Genomic DNA, 16,789 nt, shown 5'->3' with positions numbered 1-16,789 from the left:
TCTTCTGTCACACTTGTCTACATGAGCGATTGCTGCATTCAGGGGGCGCATGATGGCCCCTCAGTGCACTCCTTCCTTATTACTGTCACAGATCTGGGGTCCACAGCACCCATGCTCATTAATCAGTCCGCATTACGTAGGCTCAGGCTGCCGTCACACTATCCGTATTTGGTCAGTATTTTACCTCAGTATTTGTAGCCAAACCTGGAGTGGAACAAATAAAGGAAAAGTATAATAGAAACATATGCACCACTTCTGCATTTATCACCCACTCCTGGTTTTGGCTACAAACTGAGGTAAAATATTGACCAACTACTGCTGGTGTGACGGCAGCCTCATCCTTCCACCAGTGCCCTGCTGTACAATGGGCGCGGCTGACTGGGCTCACCTACCCACCACTGTTGTGTGGGGCAATAATTGGCAGAGCGAGGGGTAATAAAATAACTATGCCACCTGTCAGCCCACAAGCCATCAATATGGTGACTAAAACCCTCTCTATGTGAATGGGGTGCTTGATATCTGTGGACTGTATGAATGGTTGCGGGGTCTTCGTGCAGCATCCATCGCCCACATAGAAGGACCCCTTACGTCGCCGGTCAGTGCTTCTTATGAGCAGAAATTGGCTCAATTGAGATGTGGAACAACCTGCTTGAGCATATATGGACTGTTCTCTGCACCTGTGGGTGAGAGGATGTTAATGTCTCCTTTGGTGAGTATATGGAGGGGTGTGTGAAGCTACTGACTGCACCCTCTGCACAGACGAGTCCCGAATGTGCCCTGACAGCTTCTATGGTGACCGCACAGTACACCAACTGCCCCGGGTTATAGGTGACACTGGGAAATTCACCGACACACCCTCAAAGAAGCATGTTGTCTAAGACATTGGATCATGCACAGAGAGCCCTGCTTAAAAGCTATGGCATCAATTCTAATAAAATACATCCACACTGCAGGCAAAAACCTGCAGTGTAACATTTACCTGCACTGCAAACTTAGTCTACAGTATATCAATTTACACTGCAGCGTATCACCACCTGTGTGGACATATCATAAAAATCCTTTCAATAATCCATGACAACTCCCTCCGACATAACACAGTGTGACTGCTCTTACAGTAGAGAATCCGCAGTGTGGCCAGCACACCATAGAGTGAGCCCTTGCATAAAGGTGACAGGCGGGAATACTCTGAGCCCATGTATATACAGTTGAAACTAGAAGTTTACATGCCGGAATAATGAGAGAGAGAGAATGTTTTAAGGCATTTTTTTAATTACTGCAAAGTTAAAAGTTTACATACACTGAGATTTCTATACCTTTTAACAATTCTGGACTGCCCATTTGATGATGTCATGTGTTTGGAAGCTCCTGATAGTTTTTTGGCAACATCTGAGTTAGGCCATTTTCACATTTGCGTATGTGTCCGCAGCGTATCGTCTGCATGCAAAAATGCATGCAAACGCATGTGTACGCAGTGTTTTTTATCCGCATGCTCTTACGAATGATGTAAAAAACCCGCTGCGATTGCATGTGTTTGTATGCGTTTTTGCATGCGTTTGCATTGTTTATGTGCATGCGTACAGTATTTCCCAATGGGCATGGCTTATGGGTTTTCTATACATAGTGACACTGCACAGCAGAAATTCGTTTCTTTGGATGCTGCTGCAAGATGGAGAGCGTGGAGAGCTTCAATATGATTCTGGATTTATCTTTGAAATTGGCTTTTGCTTTCGCTGTGGCTTGTGAGGAAGAAAGAAGAGAAAGATGGAGAAGGCTTTGTCGTCGCCTTTGGCAACACCCCATTGTTGAACTCCGACAGAGCCGTGGAGCCTACCACTCATTGTACACAGATGTTCGTGAAAACCCGGGTACGTTTTTTGACTACACTAGGATGAGCTTCGATGACTTGCTGCAACGTGTCCGAGGATACATTGGCAGGCACCAACTAGGTAGAGCAATTCCTGCTGAGGAACGTCTGTTGTTGACCATCAACAAACACCTGTCCTTACTATTATTGTTAGAAATGCCATGTACTGATTTATTTGTTTCTTTGTCTGTTCCACAGATTCCTGGCTACCGGAGAGACCTTAAGATTTTCAGTTTCGAATTGGACTGTCCACCCTTTCTGGGATTGTTGGAAACACCTGCCCTGCATTGTGTGATGTTCTGCATGCCGACTTCCTCCTCCAATCCACAGCTGAACTGTGGCTGCAAAATGCAGCAAAATTCAATGAGTGTGTAATTTTCCTAACTGTGTGGGGGCTGTGGACGGCAAACATATTCGGATTCTGAAATCTGCAGGAAGTGGATCTGAGTACTTTAATTATAAAAAATACTTTTCCATTGTTCTGATGGCAATTGTGGATGCTGAATGTCGATTTATCACCGTTGAAGTTGGCTCATTTGGACGAGGAAATTACTTTCAAAAACTCTGACATGGAACAACGATTGTATGGGAATGATTTTAATTTTCCCCTGCCACAACCTCTTCCTAACACTGAAGGACCGCCAATGCTGTTTGTTATTAGTGATGAGGCCTTTCAAATGTCTGGCAACCTCCTAAAACCGTACACAAGTCGGGACTTGAGTCACACAAAAAGGATTTTCAACTAACGACTAACAAGGGCACGAAGAACTGTGAAGTGTGCCTTTGGTTTGTTGGCATCTAAATGGTGCATTTTGGGAACAGCCATATATCTGAAAATAGAGACAATTGATGAGGTTGTACATCCTGTCAGAAGAGCAACCCCACTTTGAACTTGAGGAAAATACTACATTGCAGGATTACCAACATCACCCTCTGAGGACTACAGTAGAAGTTGCCAAAATGAGGGATACATTTGCAGCCTATTTTGTTTGTTATAGTGGATGTGTGTCATGGCAAGATGAAATGGTTTAACCTGTAAATAAAATATACCTGTAATGTTATGTACCTGTAATGTTTTCTGACTCTAATATTAACACCTTGAATCGAACTTGTATAATAAACACTGTAACTGCTACACCCGTTTATACTTCACTCGACAATACACACATCTACTATATAATTATCTAAGGGTCACTTCCGTCTTTCTTTCTGTCTGTCTGTCTTTCTGTCTGTAACGGAAATCCCAAGTTGCTAATTGGTCGCGGCAAAACAGCCATGACCAATCAGCGACAGGCACAGTCCGGCGGCAAAATGGCCGCTCCTTACTCGCCGCAGTCAGCGCCCTACGTGGGCTGTGCAATATACTACGTGGGCTGTGCTATACACTACGTGGGCTGTGTTATACACTACGTGGACTGTGTTATACACTATCTGGGCTGTGTTATACACTATGTGGGCTGTGTTATACACTACGTGGGCTGTGTTATACACTACGTGGGCTGTTATATACTACGTGGCTGTGTTATATGCTATGTGGGCTGTTATACATAGTAACATAGTAACATAGTAACATAGTTAGTAAGGCCGAAAAAAGACATTTGTCCATCCAGTTCAGCCTATATTCCATCATAATAAATACCCAGATCTACGTCCTTCTACAGAACCTAATAATTGTATGATACAATATTGTTCTGCTCCAGGAAGACATCCAGGCCTCTCTTGAACCCCTCGACTGAGTTCGCCATCACCACCTCCTCAGGCAAGCAATTCCAGATTCTCACTGCCCTAACAGTAAAGAATCCTCTTCTATGTTGGTGGAAAAACCTTCTCTCCTCCAGACGCAAAGAATGCCCCCTTGTGCCCGTCACCTTCCTTGGTATAAACAGATCCTCAGCGAGATATTTGTATTGTCCCCTTATATACTTATACATGGTTATTAGATCGCCCCTCAGTCGTCTTTTTTCTAGACTAAATAATCCTAATTTCGCTAATCTATCTGGGTATTGTAGTTCTCCCATCCCCTTTATTAATTTTGTTGCCCTCCTTTGTACTCTCTCTAGTTCCATTATATCCTTCCTGAGCACCGGTGCCCAAAACTGGACACAGTACTCCATGTGCGGTCTAACTAGGGATTTGTACAGAGGCAGTATAATGCTCTCATCATGTGTATCCAGACCTCTTTTAATGCACCCCATGATCCTGTTTGCCTTGGCAGCTGCTGCCTGGCACTGGCTGCTCCAGGTAAGTTTATCATTAACTAGGATCCCCAAGTCCTTCTCCCTGTCAGATTTACCCAGTGGTTTCCCGTTCAGTGTGTAATGGTGATATTGATTCCCTCTTCCCATGTGTATAACCTTACATTTATCATTGTTAAACCTCATCTGCCACCTTTCAGCCCAAGTTTCCAACTTATCCAGATCCATCTGTAGCAGAATACTATCTTCTCTTGTATTAACTGCTTTACATAGTTTTGTATCATCTGCAAAAATCGATATTTTACTGTGTAAACCTTCTACCAGATCATTAATGAATATGTTGAAGAGAACAGGTCCCAATACTGACCCCTGCGGTACCCCACTGGTCACAGCGACCCAGTTAGAGACTATACCATTTATAACTACCCTCTGCTTTCTATCACTAAGCCAGTTACTAACCCATTTACACACATTTTCCCCCATTTTCATACATACATTTCATACACTCCGTGGGCTGTGCTATATACTCTGTGGGCTGTGTTATATACTATGTGGCTGTGCTATATACTCCATGGGCTGTGCTATATACTCCTTGGGCTGTGCTATATACTCCGTGGCTATGCTATATACTACGTGGCTGTGCAATATACTACGTGGCTGTGCTATTTACTACCTGGCTGTGCTATTTACTACGTGGACTGTTATATACTACATGGTTGTGCTATATACTACATGGCCGGCCACGAACAATCAGCGACAGGCGCAGTCCGGCCGCGAATTGGCGCGGGATTTGAACCACGCTTCGCTAATTGGTCACGGTTGGCCGAATCCTATGTATTCAATGTATTATTCTAAAATCTTCATAAATAAACTACATACATATTCTAGAATACCCGATGCATTAGAATCGGGCTACCATCTAGTGGTTAAATAAATACATAAAGAAAACACAATAAGGCCACATTCACACGTTCCTGTTTATCCTGCGGGTTCTCCCGCAGCGGATTTGGTAAATCTGCAGGGCAAACCCGCTGCGGTTATCCCTGCAGATTTATCGCGGTTTGTCCTGCGGGTTCCGCTGCGGGATTTTACCCCTACTATTGATGCTGCATATGCAGCAATATGCAGCATCGATAGTAGTGTTAAAAATAATGAAATCATGGTATACTCACCCTCTGACGTCCCGATCTCCTTGGCGCTGCAGGCGGCGGTCCGGTTCCAAAGATGCTGTGCGACCAGGACCTTCGGTGACGTCACGGTCATGTGACCGCGACGTCACCGAAGGTCCTGGTCGCATAGCAAACCTGAGACCGGACGGCCGCGTGCAGCGCTGAGACTTCAGAGGTGAGTATATCATTATTTTTTATTTTAATTCTTTTTTTTTTTAATACAAATATGGTTCCCGGGGCCTGGAGGAGAGTCTCCTCTCCTCCAACCCGGGTATAACCCGCACATTATACGCATTGCTTCCCGCATGGTGGGCACAGCCCCATGCGGGAAGTAAGCGGATCAATGCATTTCTATGGGTGCAGAATCGCTGCGATTCTGCACAAAGAAGTGACATGGTCCTTCTTTTTTTCCGCAGCAATTCAGCGCGGTTTTTTTCGGGTTTTTCCGCATCATGTGCACTGCGGTTTCTGTTTTCCATAGGCTAACATTGTACTGTACCCTGCATGGAAAACAGCTGCGGACCCGCAGCGGCAAAATCGCCGCGGTTTCGCAGTAAAAACCGCATAGTGTGAACATGGCCTAAAACTGGTATTGTGAATCAAAACAATTTTTTCTAACAAATAAAAAATTTATTTTTTTTAAACATAAGGAAAAATGATTACTTATGGTGTCTGTGGGAGGGAGTAACATGGTGGTCCAGAGGGGTGTCGGGCTGTGAAGGTAGGTTAGGAGTGGTTGGGGAAGTTGTTACAGGGGAAGTATAAGACAATTGGAGGATTGGGTTAGACACATTGGGGGAAGACACATTGGAGGAAGAGGCCACATTAGGAGTGGAAAACAAGTTGGAAGAGATTGACACATTGGAAAGTGTGGACAGACTAGAAAACAAAGACACATTAGGAGGTGAGGGTTAAGGGGGTGCATTTAATATTTTTTTAATATTTTTTTCTCGGTTTTTCTTCTCCGGGACTTTGTTTTTGCCGCTTTTTTTCCTGCTGCTGCGTTGGTATAGAAGTGTGGGCTGCTGCACTCGGCTGTGTTGTGGTGGATGTGGATGGCTGGTCTTCTGCACTCAGCTGCATGGTGGAGCTTGGGATTTTTGGAAGTGTAATGTCCAGCGGTGGTGGTAGATAAGTCCCTTGGCGAGTCGGTGCAGGCGGATTCTGCCACAGCTGATGTCCTGGAGCTTGTTGCCCTGTAGGGAAAGAACTTTGGGCCTGCTGCTGATATCGGGACTGCTGCATGGCATCCTGACAGGTCTTCATCACAAACAGCTGGCGATCAGGACTAAGGTTTGCCGTCACGCCCCGTTCTATAGTGGAAAAATAATGTTGCGCTGGTATATTAAGGTCGCCTTCCAGGTGGTCAAGGCATTTGTGGACTTCCTGGAACAGTATATTCACATGAGTGAACCCACTCTCCATCCTTTCCACAACTGCCTTCATCCCAGCCTGGAAGACCGAGCTTAAGTGAATAAACTCGGGCATGACTGACCTCTCCCAGGCCCTCTGCTGCTGGCGAGCAGACCCAAGTAAAGTAGCGGTAGAGAGCTGGGAGAGGAGAAAACCGGAAGGACCGGCTTCCTGTTCCCCAGCCTGTGAAGCCTGCCTGGCTGATGCATCGATGGTGGATGATTGGGATGGTGCCGGTTCGTTTGCTGGTCGATGAGGGGCCGCTCCAACAGAGGAAGATCCAGGTTCTACAATGCTGCTCCAGGTTCTTTATGGAAATGAAATAAAAAAAAGAATATTACAAAAAAAGAAAAAATGAAATAATAGTGAAAGACAACACAAAAGATACTCACGTTCGCTGAGCAACCTATGGCTTTAGAAAAGAAAGCTGGTTATGATACTTTCATTTTCTGATTTTTCGAGCTGCACCACTTCGAACCCGAATTTCCTCTCTCATGTCCCTATTGAAGCGATCCTTCATTGAACGCCAGCGAACTTTTACTCTCTTCTCTGTGAAGGGGGAAGAAAAAAAATTGCTAAAAGACAGCAAAATTTACAGAAAATCAGAAGCGGCCAAAATAGCAATACTTACCAAAATCCTTTTTGACTTTTGCCGTTGCATGGTCCCAGTCATTCATCAGTGACCTGGCCACTTCTTCCCAGAGTCATCGGATCAAGACTGAGTCAGAATGATTCCAAACACAGGGGTCCCACAACGCTGCTCGCTCTTGCGCAGCTTGAATCAGTCGGTCATTATCAATGTCAGGTTGTGGAACCTATAGATGAAATACAACAAAAGAATTTGCTAGTAAAAATGACATAAAATTCAATAAAAACTCTGATAAAAGATACTTACACCCCCGTCTTTCCTCCTCAGCAACTTGAGGCCGACCACCCTGGGAAAGAATCATTTCCACTTGACTGCTCTTGCTCTTCTGCAGTGTCAGGTACCTGTAAAGAAAATACATGATTTAACACATGTCTAGTATTGACAGTTAATACATACCAATCAGTAAATCAAATGTGCTTACATAATCGGTGTCATGGCCACTTTTGGAACCTTCAATGGAGGACATGTTGTAAGAGCAGGCAGCAATCAAGTGATACAGTAGAGAGGAAAAAAAAATAAATGTAGCTTGGTAAAAGCAAAAAACAATGTAGAAAAAAAACATAAAAATTTGGACAACAATACTTACATTACAGGCAGTAGTCCAAGCAAACAGCAGGCAGACATCGCACAACAGGACCCGCAACACAGCACCAGGACGAACTGAAGAACAGCACCAGGACAGCAGCATCGGGACCAAGAGAGTAGCACCTAATCTACAAGGAATCGAAAAAAAAAATTTGTAAAGAGTGCAAAGACAGAAAGATATTTTCAAAGCTTCTATACTTACATAGACGGCAGCCCCGGGACCAAGACAGCAGCACCAGGAACAGGACTGCAGCATTGGGACCAGGACAGCAGCACTGGGACCAATACGGCAGCACCGAGACCAAGACAACAGCGCTGGGACCAAGGCGGCAGCACTGGGACCAAGACAGCAGCACCTAATCTACAAGGAATGGAAAAAAAATCTGTACGGAGTACAGAGTGCAAAGACAGAAAGACATTTTCACATCTTCTATACTTACCGTATATACTCGAGTATAAGCCGACCAGAGTATAAGCCGACCCCCCTAATTTTGCCACAAAAAAACTGGGAAAACTTATTGACTCGAGTATAAGCCTAGGGTGGAAAATGCAGCAGCTACTGGTAAATTTCAAAAATAAAAATAGATGCTCCATACCGTTCATTATTGCCCCATAGATGCTCCATATGCAACTGTGCTATATAGAATGCTCTATACCGTTCATTATGGCCCCATAGATGCTCCATAGAAAGCTGTGCCATATATATATTGCTCTGCACCGTTGATTATGGCCCCACAGATGCTCCTTATAAAGCTGTGCCCCATATATATTGCTCTGCACCGTTGATTATGGCCCCATAGATGTTCCTTATAAAGCTGTGCCCATATACGGTGTATTGCTCTGCACCATTGATTATGGCCCCATAGATGCTCCTTATAAAGCTGTGCCCCATATGTATTGCTCTGCACCATTGATTATGGCCCCATAGATGCTCCTTATAAAGCTGTGCCCCATATACGGTATATTGCTCTGCATCATTGATTATGGCCCCATAGATGCTCCTTATAAAGCTGTGCCCCATATGTATTGCTCTGCACCATTGATTATGGCCCCATAGATGCTCCTTATAAAGCTGTGCCCCATATACGGTATATTGCTCTGCACCATTGATTATGGCCCCATAGATGCTCCTTATAAAGCTGTGCCCCATATGTATTGCTCTGCACCATTGATTATGGCCCCATAGATGCTCCTTATAAAGCTGTGCCCCATATACGGTATATTGCTCTGCACCATTGATTATGGCCCCATAGATGCTCCTTATAAAGCTGTGCCCCATATGTATTGCTCTGCACCATTGATTATGGCCCCATAGATGCTCCTTATAAAGCTGTGCCCTGTTGTGAATTCTGTTGTCGAACTCCCTCCTGTGGTCGTGAATGGTACTTCGGCGAGTTCTGTCCATGGACTCCCTCTGGTGGCTGTGAGTGAAGCTGCTGCTTCTGAGGTTCCTTACACAGGTGACGTGGTTTATCCTTTGGTTGGCTGCTCTATTTAACTCCACTCAGATCGTTACTCCATTCCAGCTGTCAATGTTTCTGCATTGGTTCAGTTCGCTCTTGGATCTTTCTGGTGACCTGTCTTCTCCAGCAGAAGCTAAGTTCCTGATAGTTATTATTTGTTAATTGTTTCCTTGTCCAGCTGGTTATCATGATTTTGTCTTGCTAGCTGGAAGCTCTGGGATGCAGAGTGGCACCTCCGCACCGTGAGTCGGTGCGGAGGTCTTTTTGCACACTCTGCGTGGTCTTTTGTAGTTTTTTGTGCTGACCGCAAAGATACCTTTCCTATCCTCTGTCTGTTTAGTAAGTCTGGCCTCCCTTTGCTGAAACCTGTTTCATTTCTGCGTTTGTGACTTTCATCTTTACTCACAGTCAATATATGTGGGGGGCTGCCTTTTCCTTTGGGGAATTTCTCTGAGGCAAGGTAGGCTTTATTTTCTATCTCTAGGGCTAGCTAGCTCTTAGGCTGTGAAGAGGCGTCTAGGGAGAGTCAGGAACGCTCCACGGCTATTTCTAGTTGTTGTGATAGGATTAGGGCCTGCGGTCAGCAGAGCTCCCTCATCCCAGAGCTTGTCCTGCGTGAGTTTAACTATCAGGTCGTGCCGGGTGCTCCTAACCACCAGGTCCATAACAGTGCCCCATATAGAATGCTTTGCACCATTGATTATGGCCCCATAGATGCTCCATATAAAGCTGTGCCATATAGAATGTTCTGCACCGTTCATTATGGCCCATAGATGCTCCACATAAAGCTGTGCCATATAGAATGTTCTGCACCGTTGATTATGGCCCCATAGGTGCTCCATATATAATGCTGTGCCCCATATAGAATGCTCTGCACTATTCATTATGGCCCATAGATGCGCCACATAAAGCTGTGCCATATAGAATGTTCTGTACCGTTGATTATGGCCCCATAGATGCTCCATATATAATGCTGTGCCCCATATATATTGCTCTGCACCGTTGATTATTGACCCATAGTTGCTCCATATAATGCTGTGCCATATAGAATGCTGCTGCTGGTGCTGGTGGGTACAATTTCAAGATACCTGAAGGTGCCACATTCATCTGTACAATTATATGCAAGTACAAACAAGATTGGAATGTCCAGCCATCATACCGCTCAGGAAGGAGACGGGTTCTGTGTCCCAGAGATCAACATGCTTTGGTCCGACATGTGCATATCAACCCAAGGACAAAAGCAAAAGACCTTGTGAAGATGATGACAGAAGCTGGTAGGATAGTGAAACAGTGTAACAAGTACTGTATCAACATGGGCTGAAAGGTCACTCTGCCAGGAAGAAGCCATTACTCCAAAAGAAACATGAAAAAACACAGATTAATGTATTGCAAATGCACACAGGAACAAAGACCTTCATTTTTTGGAGACATGTCCTGCAGACAACAATTTTTTTGAAAATAAGCACATGGACACGATTTACCAGGAGACGCACCCTGCGACAACACACCGCCCACTCCCACCTCAGACACATCAACCTCAACGATAAAAGGCTGAGAGACATCAGGCTGTATGAGGATTGGCGCAGATAAAAAATACCTCTTCAAAGTATCAAATGCCTCCCTGGTCGGACTCGATCATTTGGAAAAGTCTGTCCTCTTCCTAGTCATATCCGTCAGAGGTTTGGCTACTATTAAAACGTTTTTGATGATCTTATGGTAGTAGTTGGTGAAACCTAAAAACCTTTGTAACACATTCAAATCCTCAGGATGGTCCCAATCCAATACCGCCCGGACTTTCGCTGGATACATGCGAAAATTGGTAGAAGACAACAAATCCTAGGAAACTGATCTACTCAACCGAGAACATACACTTCACGGGTTTGACAAATAATTTAATGTCTCTGAGTATATGTAAATGCATGTAAAAAAGCTGCGGAGACACCATCACGTGTTTCTCGACGCAAGCAGTGAATAGCCAGGCCTTTCCCCGGGAAGGAACAACCACGGGAAGGGCAGCATCCTATGAAGGAAAGCCACCTATGCCAAGCATGGTATCCATCCACAGACAGCTGTTTCGGGGTTTTTGCCCCTCATCAGTGTGGAGTAGGAATCTGGCTATTAGGAGCAGTGTCTGAGTATATGTAAGACCTGCCTCACGTGTACCTGATGTGACTCAAGGTCGGGTGAATAAATTAATATGTCATCCCAATAGATAACCACAAATCTGCCTACTAGGTGACTAAAGATGTCATTTACAAACTGCTGAAAGATGGCGGGCACGTCCATCAACCCAAAAGGCATCACCAGGTTCTCATATTGTTCCTCAGGAGTATTGAATGCTGGTTTCCACTCATCCCCCTCTTTAATGCAAATGAGATTATACGGCCCCTTGAGGTCCAGTTTTGAAAACTATTTATCTCCTACAATCTGATTAAAAAGGTCCAAGAGGGGAGGGAACAGATATGGATCCTGGACTGTGATCATATTGAGTTTGCGGAAATCTAGGCAAGGGTGTAACCCCCATCTTTTTTCTTTACAAAAAATGAACCCCGCGGCAATGGAGGAAAAGGATGGTCTGAAATTACCTTTTGTTAAACTTTATACAGTATAGTCCTTCATGGCCTGCCTTTTTAAGACCAGAGATACTATACAGTCTGCTCTTAGGCAGCTTGCCACCAGGAATAAGATTTATGGCGCAGTCATAAAGACGATGGGGAGAAAGTTCTTGGCACCTCTGCTCCGAGAACACATCCCTAAAATCAGAAAGGTATTTTGGCACAGACTGGGTATCCACCCTAGCAAGCCGGGTACCAAAGCAGTGTTCTTGACAATACTCATTCCACTTTACCACTTCTCGAGTTTGCCAATGTACCACAGGATTGCGCAGAGCTAGGCAAGGAAGTCCAAGACCCAAAGGAGAGGGCAGACCCTCTAGCACATAACAGTCTATTACCTCAGAGTGCATGGCCCTTACCTGAAGCTGTAAACCTCCGACGATCTAAGTAAAATACCTCTGTCTCAAAGAGTCAATGGCAATTATGGGTATGGATCTGGACAGAGTATGTGGAATGAGGCCTCGGACCTGAACATACCTAGCGTCGATCAAATTAAACCCTGCCTCACTGTCCAGAAATCCAGACACGTCTACTTTAATCTCATCAAGGTGAATATCAGCTGGAAGAATAAATTGTGTCCTACCAGCGGAGGTGATGAGTACACCCAGGTTGAAAACCTCCCTGCAACCCGGCCCACTTAGTTTTCCGGCAGCCGTTTACTGTGAGGTCGCGAAGGACATGTGCCCACGAAATGGCCATTTTTACCACAGTAAATACACACTCCCCCTTTTGGCCGAACAACAGAGCTTTCTAGAGTGAGTTGCCGCACCCACCTGCATGGTTTCCTCATATGACTCAGTCCCGATCTCTCTTGGCCCCAGACCTCCCACATACAGGGGTGTCTCCCTATGTCTCTGGTGAAGACGGCGATCAACCCAGATTGCCAGAGACACAAGAGAGACTGGAATCTCATACAGGGCTAAAGCATTCTTCTCCCTTACTGTAAGCCCCTCACATAACTGGCTACAGAGTGCAGGGTCATTCCACTTAGTGTCTGTGGCCCACCTTCACAACTCAGAGCAATACTCCTTTGCAGGCTGGTCTCCTTGCTGAAGTTGGTGCTGTGTGGACTCAGCTAAGGAGACGCAATCGGGGTCATCATATATCATATACAGTATAAGGCCCAGTGCCCGAAAAATTCCTCCACCGTCTGAAGCAACTGGGAGTCAGATGGGAGAAAAAATGCCCATGCTTGGGGATCCCCCTACAGGAGCGAGTTTATTATCCCTACACATTGCTCCTCTGTACCTGAGGAAACAGAATGTAACCTAAAGTACAGTTTACGGCCCCTCGGAACACAGTAAAATTTTCGCACTTCCCCCCCCCCAGCGAAACTGTGAGGCAAAGGCTAAGTTCACACTGCGTTAGCAGCAGCCCGTTCAGCACATACGCTAACGGGCTGCTGCTAGCGCAAGTGCCGACGTTATGGCGCTAGCGCAGATAGAGCTGCTAGCTCTATCTGTGCTAGCAGTGACGGACCCGGAAACGCTGCAGCCAGCGTCTCCGGGTCCGTCACTCAATGACGGCACATCCCTAGCGCACGCCCATTGTGGGCGTGCGCTAGCGATGCGTCCAACATTGCAGTCAATGGCGGCCGTAACGGACTACGTTACACCGCGTTTATGCCGTGGTGTAACGTAGTCCGTCTAACGAACACCATTGACGCAGTGTGAACCCAGCCAAAGTGATCTTGGGCTCCACTACGATTTGCCTGGGAGACCTGATACCTACACCAGATGTATTAGGGTGTTGCAAAACAACAGTGTGTAGATCTGTCAGCTCCATACTGAGCTGGTGTAGTTGCCCGTTCAGAACATTAATAGGATCCATAATGGATCAGAAAATGGTAACGGTCAGAGCTATTGTCACGAGTCAGCTGTCAGGTGATCCGGGACCAGGGGCTCCTTCACTGTCCCTAACAATAGGGGCACCCTAACTTTCCCTATTCCTCTGGATACTTCTGAAGGTGAAGATACAGGGGCCGCCACCATTGCCTTATCTTCTGAATCAGCCCTCCATCTGCTCTCTTCCCCCACCCAGGGAAGAGGGGCGATACTTTGCACCGCAGTACACCAACCCTATGAACAAGGCAACACAAGGGTAAACTGAAATACGAAGCATACAAATAGTCACAGGGGAGTGAAGGACAGGGGATGTTATGATCAGGTGGCCTTGGAGCAGCATGAAAACCTTCACTGGAGTAGGTGGTAACTTATACTGACCGCAAACCCTGATCTTATCACCGCAACTAGAAGTAGCCGTGGGGTGTGCCTAACAAAACCTAGACACCTCGACACAGCCGGAGGACTAAATACCCTTAAAGATGGAAATAGGAAAACTATCTTGCCGCAGAGTAGACCCCCAAAGGATAGGCAGCCCCCCACAAATAATGACTGTGAGTTGGAGAGGAAAAGACACACGCAGGCAGAAAACAGGCTTAGCAAAGGAGGCCACTTCTAGCTAAATAGAAAAGGACAGGACAGGATACTAAGCGGTCAGCATAAAAATACTACAAAAATATCCACAGCAGAAAATACAGAACTCCACCACCTAACTAAAGATGTGGAGAGTATAACTGCAACTCCAGAGAATCCAACCAGACTGAGAAAAACAACTGACACAGTCTAAGCTGGACAAATAGAAACAAAAGATCAGCACTGAAAATAAGCACACAGCAAGTGTGCTTCAGAAAAAGAAACAGACACTTATCTTTGCTGAACTGGCAGCTAAGCAGGTGAGGCCAGGCAGAGATCCAATACTTCCAAAGAAACATTGACAACTGGCCAGGGCTAATGAATCCTGCACACTTAAAGGGACACTGTCACCTGAATTTGGAGGGAACAATCTTCAGCCATGGAGGCGGGGTTTTTGGGTGTTTGATTCACCCTTTCCTTACCCGCTGGCTGCATGCTGGCTGCAATATTGGATTGAAGTTCATTCTCTGTCCCCCGTAGAACACTCCTGCGCAAGGCAAGATTGCCCTGTGCAGGCATGTACTACGGAGGACAGAGAATGAACTTCAATCCAATAATGTGGCCAGCATGCAGCCAGCGGGTAAGTTAAGGGTGAATCAAACATCCAAAAACCCCGCCTCCATGGCTGAAGATTGTTCCCTCCAAATTCAGGTGACAGTGTCCCTTTAAATATCCCAGTCAGAACAGCAATTAGCAGATACACCTGGCCAGGACTGTGACTCAGAGACAACTGCATTCCCACCTACAACCACTGGAGGGAACCCAAGAGCAGAATTCACAACAGTACCTCCCCCTTGAGGAGGGGTCACCGAACCCTCACCAGGACCTCCAGGACGATCAGGATGAGCCAGATGAAAGGCACGGAACAAATCAGCAGCATGGACATCAGAGGCAAAAACCCAAGAATTATCCTCCTGGCCATAACCCTTCCATTTGACAAGGTACTGAAGCTTCCGCTTCGAAAAACGGGAATCCAAAATCTTCTCAACAACATATTCCAACTCCCCATCAACCAACACAGGGGCCGGAGGATCAACAGAGGGAACAACGGGCTCCACATATTTCCGCAACAAAGATCTATGGAAGACATTATGGATAGCAAAAGAGGCCGGAAGCGCCAGTCGAAAAGACACCGGATTAATAATCTCAGAAATCCTATAAGGACCAATAAACCGAGGCTTAAACTTAGGAGAAGAAACCTTCATAGGAACATGACGGGAAGACAACCAGACCAGATCCCCAACCTGAAGCTGGGAACCGACACACCGATGACGGTTAGCAAAACGCTGAGCCTCCTCCTGAGACAACACCAAATTGTCCACCACATGAGCCCAAATCTGCTGCAACCTGTCAACCACAGAATCCACACCAGGACAGTCAGAAGGCTCAACCTGCCCAGAAGAAAAACGAGGATGAAAACCAAAATTACAAAAGAAAGGCGAAACCAAAGTAACCGAACTAGCCCGATTATTAAGGGCAAACTCGGCCAATGGCAAAAAAGCCACCCAATCATCCTGATCAGCAGACACAAAGCATCTCAAGTAAGTCTCCAAAGTCTGATTAGTTCGCTCGGTCTGGCCGTTTGTCTGAGGATGAAATGCAGAGGAAAAAGACAAATCAATGTCCAGCTTGGCACAAAAGGCCCGCCATAACCTAGAAACAAACTGGGAACCTCTGTCGGACACAATATTCTCCGGAATACCATGCAAACGGACCACATGCTGAAAAAACAATGGAACCAAATCAGAAGAAGAAGGCAAATTAGGCAAAGGCACCAAATGAACCATCTTAGAGAATCGGTCACAAACAACCCAGATAACCGACATCCTCTGGGAAACAGGAAGATCGGAAATAAAATCCATAGAAATATGCGTCCAGGGCCTCTCAGGAACCGGCAATGGCAAAAGCAACCCACTAGCACGGGAGCAACAAGGCTTGGTCCGCGCACAAGTCCCACAGGACTGCACAAAAGAACGCACATCACGCGACAATGAAGGCCACCAAAAGGACCTACCAACCAAATCTCTGGTACTAAAAATGCCAGGATGACCAGCCAACACGGAACAGTGAACCTCAGAAATCACTCTACTAGTCCATCTGTCAGGAACAAACAGTTTCCCCACAGAACAGCGGTCAGGTTTGTCAGCCTGAAATTCCTGAAGAAACCGTCGTAAATCAGGGGAAATGGCAGAAAGGACCACCCCCTCTTTCAGAATACCGGCTCTAAGACCTCAGGAGAATCAGGCAAAAAACTCCTAGAGAGGGCATCAGCCTTAATATTCTTAGAACCCGGAAGGTACGAGACCACGAAATCAAAACGAGAAAAAAACAAGGACCATCGAGCCTGTCTAGGATTCAACCG

Source organism: Ranitomeya imitator, chromosome 1 (genome assembly GCF_032444005.1).
Source record: "Ranitomeya imitator isolate aRanImi1 chromosome 1, aRanImi1.pri, whole genome shotgun sequence".
In the NCBI taxonomy this organism is placed as follows: Eukaryota; Metazoa; Chordata; class Amphibia; order Anura; family Dendrobatidae; genus Ranitomeya; species Ranitomeya imitator.
Note: the sequence above shows the minus strand (reverse complement) of the source record.